The sequence below is a fragment of the Spinacia oleracea genome, chromosome 4 (genome assembly GCF_020520425.1).
Source record: "Spinacia oleracea cultivar Varoflay chromosome 4, BTI_SOV_V1, whole genome shotgun sequence".
NCBI classification, from domain to species: Eukaryota; Viridiplantae; Streptophyta; class Magnoliopsida; order Caryophyllales; family Amaranthaceae; genus Spinacia; species Spinacia oleracea.
This window is the reverse complement of record NC_079490.1, coordinates 12,455,599-12,468,734: the sequence shown is the minus strand read 5'-3', so window position 1 is coordinate 12,468,734 and position 13,136 is coordinate 12,455,599. Positions and strand designations below refer to the sequence as shown.

Genomic DNA, 13,136 nt, shown 5'->3' with positions numbered 1-13,136 from the left:
GTTTGAATAACAGCAAAAAATATCAGCATTATATTCTATCTCACATTAAAACTTAAAATTGTTTTCAAATTCTAGTATAACAAAATATAAATTACAAAAAATGGCATTCTTAAGTTTGTGTAAAAGTATCGCAACTTTGTCCATCACACCCCCTACAAAGCCGCAATTACACACACAAGCACAAAATAATAGGAATGAAGAAATCTCATATTGTCTCACTTCTACCAATTGTTTGTTGGTTCAGTGGTGATTGAGCCTGAACTTGATAGGGAGGGCCGCGTGTTCGATTCCCCCCAACAACAATTAGGAGGGGGTTGAAACTTACCCACCCAGAACTCGCCCCGAATCCGGATTAGCCTTAGAGGTGAATCGGGTAATAACACCAAAAAAAATATCGTCTCACTTGCTCCTGTCCAAAAGCTCATAACTCAAACATGTGAGGGGTCAAAATTCCATTTCCGTACACATTCATAGTTTAACGAATCATTAAAACATAATACAAAAACATCGATTTTTCCAATGATACAAATATTTCCATGTATAACCAAATTAATCAAATTAAAAGAGTCGAAATGGTATAAATTAAACGGTAAAAGTGTTAGTTTTGGATAACATCAAAGTCACAACTCACAAAACAACATTTTGCTTGAAGATGGTAGATGGTACAATTGCAAATATAAAATGTATATTTTTTGATGAGCTACTTTTTGAGGCATATATTCTTCTGATATTGTCCGTCTGCTTATTTGGAAATAAATCCACATAGCCAAAGGCTCCTAATGCATCACTTAATCAAGTAAACTATCTGCTAAAATCATTGGTTTGTCGAATTGTTTAACGTTGGTCAATTTATGTTGCAAGGGTTTTGTGGATGAATATAGAATGTGGTTAATGCCTATTTTGAATCCAATACACAAACTCTACCGATTAAAATCATTTTCATCGTTTATTTATACTGGTTCTAATAAATGAAGTTGCTGAAAAGAGACCAATGAAAGAAGTTATTATTTTAGGAATTCAATTTGTTGAATGAAGGTTACAAGAGAAGGGAGAAGAATGAGTACTGCATTGAATTTAAATTGAGTGTAATTAATTAAGGTTGAAAAATATGGAGTAAATTGTAAAGATGAAAATGGGGAAGATGAAGTGAAGCGTTTGAAGAATCTTATTGCATTATCTCTCATTTTCAAAAATAAAATTTTAAAATAAAATAGATTTTTCAAGTTTTGACACATGTCACGTGGAGCTTTGTTTTTATTTAAAGGTAGCCATGTGGCCTTGTAATGGTGGTGGTTGTGTTTTTAAAATACTAGGTATTGATGTTCATGTCATTTATTCTAGTTTTAGTAAAATGTTAATCAACTAATAACTTTGGTTTATGTAAGAATGTAAGGCTTTGGGCTATTTAAGAATACAAGACGAGGCTTGCTTTAATGTTTCAGTTTGTGCCATGAATGATGCACTTGGATTTTTTCTTGTTACTAGTTGTTGGACTGTGCGCTAGCCCCCAAGATATACAAAACTGTCTCGTAAAAATGTTAAGTAAAACACGACCACTTACAAATTTATGTTAATGCTCATATAGAAATTACGATTAGCAAAAGTAATCAGCTCATTTTTTGTGCATAAGAAGATCTGAGAAAAATAGAAAGAGACAAAGGTAGCTTACACAATACAAGGTAAGCATGCATGGAGTTAAATCGAGCACGGTCCCCCAAGATAGCTAGGAAAATATAATTAGTTAAATCAATAGCTTAATTATTAGCTACATTATCTGCTTTACAGTTGTTTGATGTTTGCTAAAAATATATGAAGTAGTAAAGCATAAGTACTTTATTGAAGGCTACATATTCTTCTTTTAACACATTATTACAAAATATTATATTTCATATCATATCATATCATATCATTAAGCTGTAATTACAATAATCGGATTTACAAGAGAAGGTCAATCCTTTACAAAGAGTTTGGTAACCATTATTGTTATTGTTGCGAAGCTAGAGCGTAAAGATGTCTAACTTGGACTTGTAAGTTGTACATCTAATCTAGATAAATTGATTAGTATCAACTCAAGAGACGACAATAACATCTATAAATCAATACATCTGAATAACTTCCACAATATTCTCCGATAATGGTGCACTTGAACGTCAATGGCAGAATTTGTATCCACGTACCCCAGATGCCATACCATTTGTCCATACGTGGTGTTGTAAGTTGGTCAAAGATCCATTGACCTCTTTCTTGATTTATCTCCATTTCCATTATCTTTCTATAGAAAAGAATTACACATTAAGCTTATTTAGATGCATAGAACATAAGTAGAAAGCAAAAGAAGTAGTAATTCTATTTTTCATAATGTGCATATAGATAAATACTTAAATTATAAAGTTAATTATTTCTTTTGACAATGATCAAGTTAATTTCTTCTTTTTACACACCTAAAAGCAAGCAAGAATTAAAAAAAAAAAATCAACGAGAGTGACAGTTAAGCACTTGAACCTATAAAATATATTGTTGCAAAGGAGAAGTGAAGGTCTCTTCATTCTAAAACTCAAAAGGCATTCATTTTGGAAACAGAAAAGTACATCAAGGAAAGAACAAGTATTCTCGGGATCACATTAACACCTCGTTCTTACATGTAATCATATTGTTATTCATTTACACACAGAGTACAAATATACATGCAACATATAATTAACAGTCCGAATTGCCTTATAACATTGTACCCTGTAATTCTGTATCTATATCAATAAATCAGGGTGTTCATAGATGATATGCCTACCAAAATTGGAAGTAAAAAAAAAAAAAAAAAAAAAACTGAAGATGAAAAGATTTCAGATATTTTGAGCATCATAGAATATTTTCTGAAGGTTATTCAAATAAGTAGGACATGTATCTTCAACACTGTAAGAAAGTAGCCACCTCGTACATGTCAAAGTAGTTCAACACTTGTCTTACCATGTAGCGCTCAATAGTTTATAAGTTCATGATAGTAGATGAAAACGTGGAGCTAAAATTGGTAACAATCAGAAAACTAACTTCTGGAAAAAATGGGAATCAGGACATTTATTTTTCTTGCATTGAACCAAGGCAGATACTCCTTGTGGTTTATCATTACATATAATAATAGAATTATGGAATCTGGATTGCTTATATGCACAAAAGAAGCCCACCGAATATTACCCCTGAGATTTTGCACCCACCGATTTATAACAAGACTCCCATATGACTCAACAACTGAAAGTGGGAGTGCGAAAAATGAGCGCTAAACTCACTACCTGGCCAAATGACTTCATGGGCAATATAGCAGTACACAATCTAATATCGTATAAATTTATGCAAGTTTTAGAGGAGCAAATGAATAAGAAATCCACCGCCAGCCTAATATCGCATTGATTCTTGATCTAATTTTAAGGCTCAACTATTAACCCAAGTCAACACCAGCATACTACCTACTCACTATCTAAATTCTAGAATTCGGCAAAAGTAATCGTCAATTTCTAGCTTACCCACACTTACCTAGAGCTTAAGATACTATAAAGTTTTAATAAACATACAAAGTAAGAAAATTAAGCATAAAACGACGAGTTTCATGTGACCGTTAACTAATGGGATTAGGGATTGAGAGAATAAGTCTATACGCTAACTGAAACATGTTCCTATTCAGTTCACTTACAGGCTCTATAGAAACTCCATCTATAAGAAGAGTGCAGTTTGCATGAAAATATTAATTTGCAAATTTTACCTTATCTTCAATAGACGGGCAATGTCTAGGTTCTCTAGCTTCAACTCACCCGCCATACGTTGGAGCTTCATGCAAGTTTTCATTAATTGGTGTGTAATTTTTGTCGTACGTGTCAGATAACATAATTGTTCCCTTTTAATCAACTGTTCCCTTTCAATATGAAGCTTGGGATTAAAGGTAAACCAACTGACCTGCTCAATTAAAATTACAGAATCTGAGGGCTTCTACAAGATACATCCAAGGAGAGTGCATAGAACTCTATCAATTCCTACAAGCTCGATTAAACCTCCGATTGAGGATCACATTTGTTGTTGAAAAGAAATACTTCATAACAAACAAGAAAACGAAAATTAAAGTGGAAACAAACTACTAAATACCCCATTTTTTTTTGGAAAGGAACAGACCATAGCTAACTATATGCAATGGTTGGAATTATGTCAGATGCCTCAACAAATAGTATCATGAGATATTGAAAATAACGTTCTCGAACACTATGAAAAATTCTGTAAATTCATTAAATTTAACTTCTACTATATTTTGGTCGAATAGTATCATGAGCTAACAGATCATCCAAGTGAAAGAGAGAGAATAAACTAACAGATCATCCAAGTAAAAGAGAGAGAATAAACAGATCACAACTCAGCGGATCAAATATCTAATGCCAAACCTCACATCACTCAAATAAAAACCCCAGTAACTTGTTTTCTCTTAGGTTGTAGCAGAGAGTCAGAGATTGCTCATCAAAAGAGACTAAAGCAAGGAGTTCTGTTAGTCTGTTTGTTGGATCAATCACTCTTTATCATTTATTAAGAAATTATATATCAGAAAGCAAGAGAGACCGAGAGTGTTAGAGAATGAGACAACATAATCGTAAGAAAATATATTACCTCTCTACCGGATCAAGTATTAGCTCCACTTTACCATCAATCCAGATGTTGTACAATGCTCCACTCTATATCTTTTGGATCCATATCACCACCACCATTACCCATAAACTTGCAGTGGACCTGAAATATAAGTATAAATTATTAAGGTTAGCACCAATAGGGGTGACAGAAAACTACCTTGTTCCTAATAAAGATAAAAGTAATCGATTGACACATACTTGCCTTTTGTTCCAATTAATTATTGTTCAACACAAACTGGTTCTTTAAGGATCTTACTCTCTTAAAATGTTCCTCTGTAGGTGTTGGGACTGGAGAACATAGAGAGAAGTCAAAAAATTAACACTGGGATTAAAACTTTGTTTTTCTAATATAAGGTGCTTAAAGCCATAAACTCTCCTACTCTTTAGAGCTTATAGAGAGGACCATGAATTTCACATTATTCGACAATTAAATGCATAAACTCCAAGGTTTATCTTCGTTTGTCTAATTCTTTTAAGTAACATGATTTCACCATAATAAGTTTATCGTTGAACTTCTGAATAGTTAACTGAAAACCAAGCCTAATTCGTTAGCTCCGATTATAATATATCAGCTATATATCAGTCAAATCCCTCAGTCATAACCCGTAGCAAGAATGGCTAAAAGTTAGTGCCATTACTCAGGAACTACATCAACTCTAACACAAACCATGATAATTAGTTCTCCTTCTCACCAAGAGCTACACTCACATATACAAGTACCATTTTCATATATGCGGAAAAGTTATACATCTCTTAAAATAGTGAAAGGATCGTGCTCAGATTTCCTCAATTATTACAATTATAAAGGTTATTTTACTAAAATCATGTTAAGTCATAGCTTATTCTCTTTAGTTACATATATAGAAAATTCAACCGTGTTTTATAAGCATAGTTTCTTATGCAATACAATTAGTACATAAGGAAATATATGTCCTCTATGTTAAAGTTCCGCATCATGATCAAACAAATCATATACACGAAAAATGAACTTAAAACAAATAGCATAATCAAGAGTAAAATTATGATATTTAACCCACAAATCAATCAAAATCAAGTTCATTAGCATTACAAGCCAAAATTGAGGATAATAACACACCCTTTTTTTAGCCAATCTCATAATCCAATGCCAAAACCGATGCTCTAGTCGTCTCATTTGCTACCTTTCAACTTTCTGCATATTGTTTTCAACAATTGATATAATTTGGAGGAACTCTAAATTAATAGGTTAATTATATAGATTAGTTTAGGAAAAAATCCTAACAAACCTGTGGCCACAGGGAAAAAGTTATCTCAGGAAATTATACCAAATTTGACCATCTCAGCAAAATAATGCATATTAGTAGAAATCAATAATGCATATTTTTCGGCTACATATTTTTCCCAGGAGGAATGGGTACATATTAGTAGAAACATCAAAGATAAATACTTTAATATAATAGTATTGAGCATGTTCATGCTTATGGTATTATTTGGACCCTCCCTTATTATTGAAATAGACATATCACTCCTAAGAGGACCAATTTGGTGTGCATCAGATTCATATCAGACACTACACAAAACTACCAATTTGGTGTGCATCAGATTGAAATAGACATATCACTCCTAAGAGGACCCCTGCTCGATATAGTTGCTGCTATAAGCTAAGCTGCTGCCATTTTCCTACTTACCATTCAAATATTAACTACCAATAATTTGTTTTCCACCTTGTCCCATTAATCTACGAACAAGAATGAATAGCAGACACTACACAAAACTACCAAAACTCAAAATTAGCTCAAAATCCCATTCAACCCATTATATGGTTAGAAAAAATGAAGAGCATTAATGTACATTACTCCCCACAATTACAAATTAGATTTTAAAATCTCGTTAACCCATTAGCAAGAACAAACAAATAAGATTAAAATTCAGCAAAAAGAAAAACCAAATTTACCCACCGGCAAAGATGAAGGTATTATTCTATATAATACAACCCACAATTCAAAATTACCGGAAAAATACACATTTACCAATCCGCAAGGTTGGATATATAAAATTGATGAACAGACATGAAAACCCAGATAATTAAACTTTTAATTGAAATGTAAGGAATGATTACCTCTTTAATTGATGAGTAGAAATGCGGGGAGAGTGTGAAGACGGTCAAATTAGCCTAACAAAAAAGCTAGAGGAAACGCCATGAAAGAGAGAGGAGAGAAGGAGGACACTCTCATCAACGATGGAGGTATCCAAGAAAATGAGAGAAAAAAGGAGGCATTTTAGTTAAGGCCCTATTTGGTTCATTATTAGTAAAGGAAAGGAAGAGAAAAGAAAGGAAGGGAAAAGAAAGGAAAAGAAGGGAAGGAAAATAGATTTTATTTTCCTGCGTTTGGTTTAAGGGAAAGAAATGAAGGGAAGAGAAATGAAATATAACTGACAGCTTTTAATTTTCTCTTTCCTTCTAAATTCCTCCAATTTTGGGAGGAAATGAAAGTGAAAATTCTATAAAGGAGCTTTCCTTCCAATTCCCGTCCTTTCCTTCCACTTTCCATATAATTATTTGTACCAAATACAGGAAACTTTAATTTACCTTTCCTTTCTTTTCTTTTTCTTCCAATTCCTCCCAACCAAATAAAGCCTAAAAAAATAGAGGGAGGTAAGATCGAAGAAGAGAAAGGTGACCATAGAAGATCAAGTTACTACCATGAGAGAAGAGGAGAGGGAAAGCTGAAGAACAAAACAAAGAATTAGGGCACCAGATTGGGAGAGAAGAGGAGAGGGGAGTTGATGGCAAAGGGAACGTGGCACCAGATTAGAGCAAGGGCATGATGTAAAACAAAGAAAAAATAAGGGTATTATTGTAATCTAACTGTTACAGGAATAGTAAATCAAGTTCAAGCATTTATATGTGTTAGGATATCGTTTGCAAATTATTGTTGGAGATGCTATGAACGTCTTTACTTTGGTTTGCCTCATACGTTGCAGATTCTCATCCGCAAATCAAGAGGTGTAGCTTAAATGAATTAATGAGAACACCATTTTGTGATAGTGAATTAATGATTAGTTTTGAAACCCTGAAGAAAAAAAAAAAAAAAAAAAAAAAAAAACCAAAACAAGTATAGCTTTCGTTATGTTTCAAAGGTTGATCATAAAAACAAAATGGAACACTTATTTGAGTCTCCTTCTAAATGTTTTGGGAGGTATGATAATATGGAAATGTTTTTCTTTTTTCAATTGCATTACTTGGATTGTCACGGTTGGCTCTGCATCATTTGACTATTAAACTAGTATTCGGGTCCGGGCGATGCCCCGGATTATTATGTGTATAACAATTAACTATTATATTCTTTAGTGAAATTATGTTTGAATTCTTTTTCACAAGATAATTAGTTAATATTATATTAATAATAGTTTTGTAAAGATAACATGAAAAAGGTTATATCTCACTTGGATAAAGCTCTTGCGTTTGAAACTGGAGGTCGTAAGTTCGAATCTTTTGCAAACCAATATTTCTTATTTTTAAATGAAAGTGTATTGATGGCATAGACGTGGCATGTAGGCGTTTGTAGGAACGCTATTTTCTATTTGTATCAAACATTATTTGACTCTATAATAACATGAAATTACAATATTTATTTATATAAAACGTCATGCATAAAAAAAATATGAAATTACAATGTTTTTTTATATAAAATGTCACGCATAATTAAATATCTCTAATTTTCTATTTGTATTAAACATTATTTGAAGGACTCTATAATAACATGAAATTACAATATTTATTTATATAAAATATCACGCTTAAAAAAATATGAAATTACAATATTTTTTTTAAAAATATCTCGCATAAAAAAGAAAAGAAAAAACAACTAACTGCACCAGCCGGGAATTGAACCCGGGTCTGTACTGTGGCGGGGTACTATTCTACCACTAGACCACTGGTGCTTCTTGTCTCTAATCAATAATGTTAATTATTCAGATAGTTTCTTCATGTTGAATAGGCATCTAATCTTTAGTTAATTAGTACTCCGTACACTCTCAACTTGTCCAAATTTACCACCATACAGTTCCACTCTAAGTAATTCCTTGACAATTTGATTGTATTCACTTGTTTAGCCATTTCGATTGTTGTAGGATTGTCCCTGATACCAATTCCAGCACTTGCAATGGTGTCCATAGCCAACATTTTTTATGAATATGACTTGTGAACATATTTGTAGACACGTTACGTTGATGGAGTTATAATTTCCTCGCAGTTCATCCACACCCTCCCAGATCTTTAATTTAAGCGATAAAATCGTTAAGTTGCAATTTCGGCACACCTATATGCTTTGCTTTGAAGTCTCACCTAGCTATACGATCGTTTGGACAATATGTTTGACCTCAAGTATTGTCCAAAACAAAGTATATCCTCAATTCTATTGTACCATATTACATACGGAGTACTCCGTATTCTAGTATTAGAGTTTCATTAATATACTATTTCGTAAATACACGTTTGTACGACATATATATTCTAATATTAGAGTTTCATTAGAACACTATTTCTTAAATACACGTTTATACGACATATATATCCTAGTATTAGAGTTTCATTAGTATAAAAATTATACGTTGATGTATGTGAAAGCTGAAACTTTTCATTTAGAAAAGATCACAGATACAAATAAATAAGTAGCTTTTTTTTGTTATTATTATTTCCCTGTTTCACTTAGTTTTGTTCAACGTTTTATGAAATGACTTTAGAGTCTTATCTTAATCGTAGTTATCTGAGGAGCTAAGTTTAATTTCTAAATGACTAGTTAACTTTCACGGGCTATTGAGGCCCAGCACACCTGTCCAAAATTTTGACAGCATAGGTATGCATGCAATTCTGCATGCATACGAGTTTCAGGTGATTCGTCTTAGCAGTTGCAGCCTTCCTTTTTAGTGCATTATTTTGTTTTCTTTTGTTTTTTTTTTTTAATTTTTAATTTTTAATTTTATCACGATTGTTTTCCAAAAATAAATAAATTATTATTTAAGTAAGCTGCAAGCACGCATAAGGAACAGACAAATGAACCTTTAAAGCAATTTAATGAACACTAGTTGTTGGACTGTGCGCTAGCGTGCACGATCCCCAAGGTATACAAATTTAGTTTGCAAAAATGTTACATAAAATACTAACATTTATAAATATACGTTATATGCTAGAAAGCAATGCTAAAGTTCGATTTGCATGTAATTAATAATATGAAATTATACATACGTTTACAACATTTGTGACATTGATATTGTAGCATTCCACAAGCAACAACATTGATAGGAGAGACGAGTGGGCAGAGGAAAGCTAGGCTAGTAAGATTGACGGAAATTTTTTGGTGAAATGAGTTATTGGGTTGGCCGTAAAAGGAAAAAGAAAAGGCAAAAGAGAAAGAAAAAAAAAAAGAGACAAATGGTAGCAATCATAACACTTATAAAGTCTCATACTTTGGTTACTATTCACACAATAGTGAATTAACTGAATTACCCCCAATTTCCTTCATGTTTATATTTTTGTCTTTTCCTTAAGAATAGAGTACTTACGGTTATAACCCTTGCCTTATTAATGTTTTCACGATTGAAGATGCGACCTTGTGTAGTTGTGTTAATATAATTAGTGGTTTTTGTGATTCTTTATTGGTTTTCTAATGACGGGTTGTAAAATTTATGCATTTCCTCATTAAATAGTTTCATTAATATAGAAGCACGTTGCTAATGTTGCACGTGGAATGCTACAATAACAATTGTAGTGAGTTTAATGTTGCTTGTGGAATGCTACAATATCAATGACACTAATGTTGTAAACGTATTTATGATTTCGTATTATCAATTACATGCAAATCGAACTTTAGCATTGCTGATCTAGGATTAACGTAAACTTGTAAATGACAGTCTTTTACGTAACACTTATGCAAAATAAGTTTGTATACCTTGGGGGATCGTGCGCGTTAGCGCACGATCCAACAACTAGTATGACCAAATGTATGAATGTCTCAACACTATTGATAAGAATAAGACAAAAGCGTGGCTGGTGGCTAGCGCCTGGTGGTGCAAGATGACCAAAACTCTGAGGGTAATATGGGATGTACACTATTATTAAGATTAAGACAAAATAGAAAGCAAAGCACAAAATGGGGACATGATGAGAAAAACACTATTGCGTGAATAGTAAATAAAGTATGAGACTTTATAAGTGTTAGGATTCATGTTCAAAAAATGAACATGCATGTCATTTATTTTCTATTTGCTTCCTCTATTTTAGTTGTTGCTGCCTATTTTCTCTTTCTATATGCTTCTAATTTTCATGGTTGCTTCCTTCCAGCTTCCACTTTTTTTGCTACATCGGTCTCTTTTATCTTTCTATTTGCTTCCTTATTTGCATATTATTTTGTAACACCCCCAATTTCCATACCTGTTTAAGACTTATAGCGGAAGCATAAAATAATAAATTAAGGGTATTTTGTAACACCCCCAATTTCCATACTTGTTTAAGACTTATAGCGGAAGCATAAAATAATAAATTAAGGGTATTACCGCCACATTTAGGCTACAACCCAAATGTAAGGCTATATTATCCATCAATAATCCAACCTTTATAAATAAACCCACATTGTCATAATTAAATAACTTAAACCAACTACCCAAAATATCGTCACAAACTGAATTAAATAAAACCAACTGATTGTCTTTAGGTGATCTACGTTCTTAATAACTTGCTACTAGTTGTTGTGAAACGGTCGCTCAGGACGTGCCACGCATACCTGTAAATTGGAAAAACATATACAGAAGGGAAACCACAAATCAGTGGAAATTGAGTAAGTACTACTTCACCCTGTAAAACATTTTCGAAAACCTTTTTCTTACTTTGGAAAACATTTTATCTTAAAAACATTTCATGCACAAATAGCACGTAACAAGCACACGCACTCAGTCCATAATTAACAGTTAATTAATTACTTAGAGGTAAGAGAACAAGATAATTCCACCATAAATGTAGTTCAAGACTACCACCCTAATGGGTGTAACCACCAAAATAGGTCTTAGTCCTTAAGTGTGCACACCCCCCAGTGAGTATTTTTAACTCAAAGGAGTAGAATAAGCCTAAGTCGTGCTAGTTAGCTCCGACTAAAATATTAAGACACGTTGTGTCGTACCACCAAAGTGTTCCTCATCTTAGGGGATCCTGCCTAAGATGTCTTACCAACAAGTATGTTTTGCATCAAGAGATTAGTGTTTTATCACAACCAAAATCATTATATTGTTCATTAACAAGCTTAATTATACTTGTATTTAAACAAGTAGAACGTTATTCTTATATTTAACATTATTTAAACAAGTAGTTAAATAATATGAGTTCATACGCTAACACGAACTCAAAGAAACCAAGTAGTCAAATACATATATTTAACACTATTTAACATTATTAACATTATTCATACGCTAGCTCAAGGAAACCAAAGTTCCACATTATCACATGCATCCACAGTAATAAACATGAGTTCCATTTCACTGTTACTCGAACAATAGACAAAAGCGTAAAATATTAACCAGCTATGAAGACTAAATCTTAATCCAAATCACCTACTGTCTTCATGGATACATGAACATAAATTATCCAACAATTACCATACATGTATAGAAAACACGTTGCCATGTCAACTTATTTTTACAGGATTTAGTAAGACAGTGAACATAGTAACTTACCTTATTAAGTTTAGTCTTACAAATCACTGCACAAAACAAACACTAGTAAGTCTCTTCACGCTCTACGTACTCTACATACAAGTGTAAAATAATTTGTATTAATATATGCACGATCCGGGTATAGGCTATACCTATATATAACAAAATTCATATATATTACATATATGTGATCGGTTATATTGATTTCTTACAATAATAGTTAGACTAACCGAGTAAATAAAGATCCTCTTCCAATCTTGTATTATTAGTATATCAGAATAGTGTGGTTAATAAATTATACTATCATTAAGTCTAAAAACCAATAAAATTAATTTATTTAAAACTATTTGGTTGAATAAGATAAGAAGAGTCCAAGTTGAATCTTCAAACTCACGTGACCCTTGAAGGGAAGCTAAAGAAAATGGTTTACTTTCCAAAAACTCAAGTAATAAAGAAGTAAGAAATCGAGTAGTTACGAAGGCATAAGGCTATCTTTGAGATGATATATTACCTTTGTTTATGATCGGTTTTTAGGGGTCGAAGATTGTAGTTGTAGAGGGACGTGAGGGCTATGAGCTGGTGTTTTCGCGGTGGTTTCCGGTATAGTTTGATGGTGATTCGATTGTGCCGAACGTAGCTGGAACCCAACTTCGGCAATTAACTCTATTTTCTCTGGTGTTCACACGAGTGTTTGAGGATTTTCCCAAAACTTAAGTTATGAGATATATGCTTTGTATTTATAGGAAGGGAATAACCTAGGGTTATCAATTTGAGTAGTTAAAGATTCTAATGAGATAA

The 13,136-nt window shown here is 32.6% G+C and overlaps 2 long non-coding RNA genes across 5 annotated transcripts; both read right to left on the bottom strand.

Annotated features, from left to right (window-relative positions):
• Positions 1 to 1,866: 1,866 nt before the first annotated feature.
• On the bottom strand, positions 1,867 to 7,366 carry LOC110775826 (uncharacterized). Of its 4 annotated transcripts, XR_008918809.1 has the most exons (6): positions 6,754 to 7,366; positions 5,752 to 5,826; positions 4,854 to 4,943; positions 4,636 to 4,755; positions 3,749 to 3,939; positions 1,867 to 2,272 (listed from the first exon to the last, which is right to left on the bottom strand). It is a non-coding gene; the product is annotated as an uncharacterized lncRNA (long non-coding RNA). The 4 variants fall into 4 exon arrangements; XR_008918810.1 differs by lacking the exon at positions 5,752 to 5,826 and having other exon boundaries at positions 6,754 to 7,360; XR_002529885.2 differs by lacking the exon at positions 4,854 to 4,943 and having other exon boundaries at positions 6,754 to 7,355.
• Positions 7,367 to 11,226: 3,860 nt separating this feature from the next.
• Positions 11,227 to 12,874, bottom strand: LOC130459341 (uncharacterized). Its single transcript, XR_008918692.1, has 2 exons — positions 12,360 to 12,874; positions 11,227 to 11,416 (listed from the first exon to the last, which is right to left on the bottom strand). It is a non-coding gene; the product is annotated as an uncharacterized lncRNA (long non-coding RNA).
• Between the last annotated feature and the right edge of the window lie 262 nt (positions 12,875 to 13,136).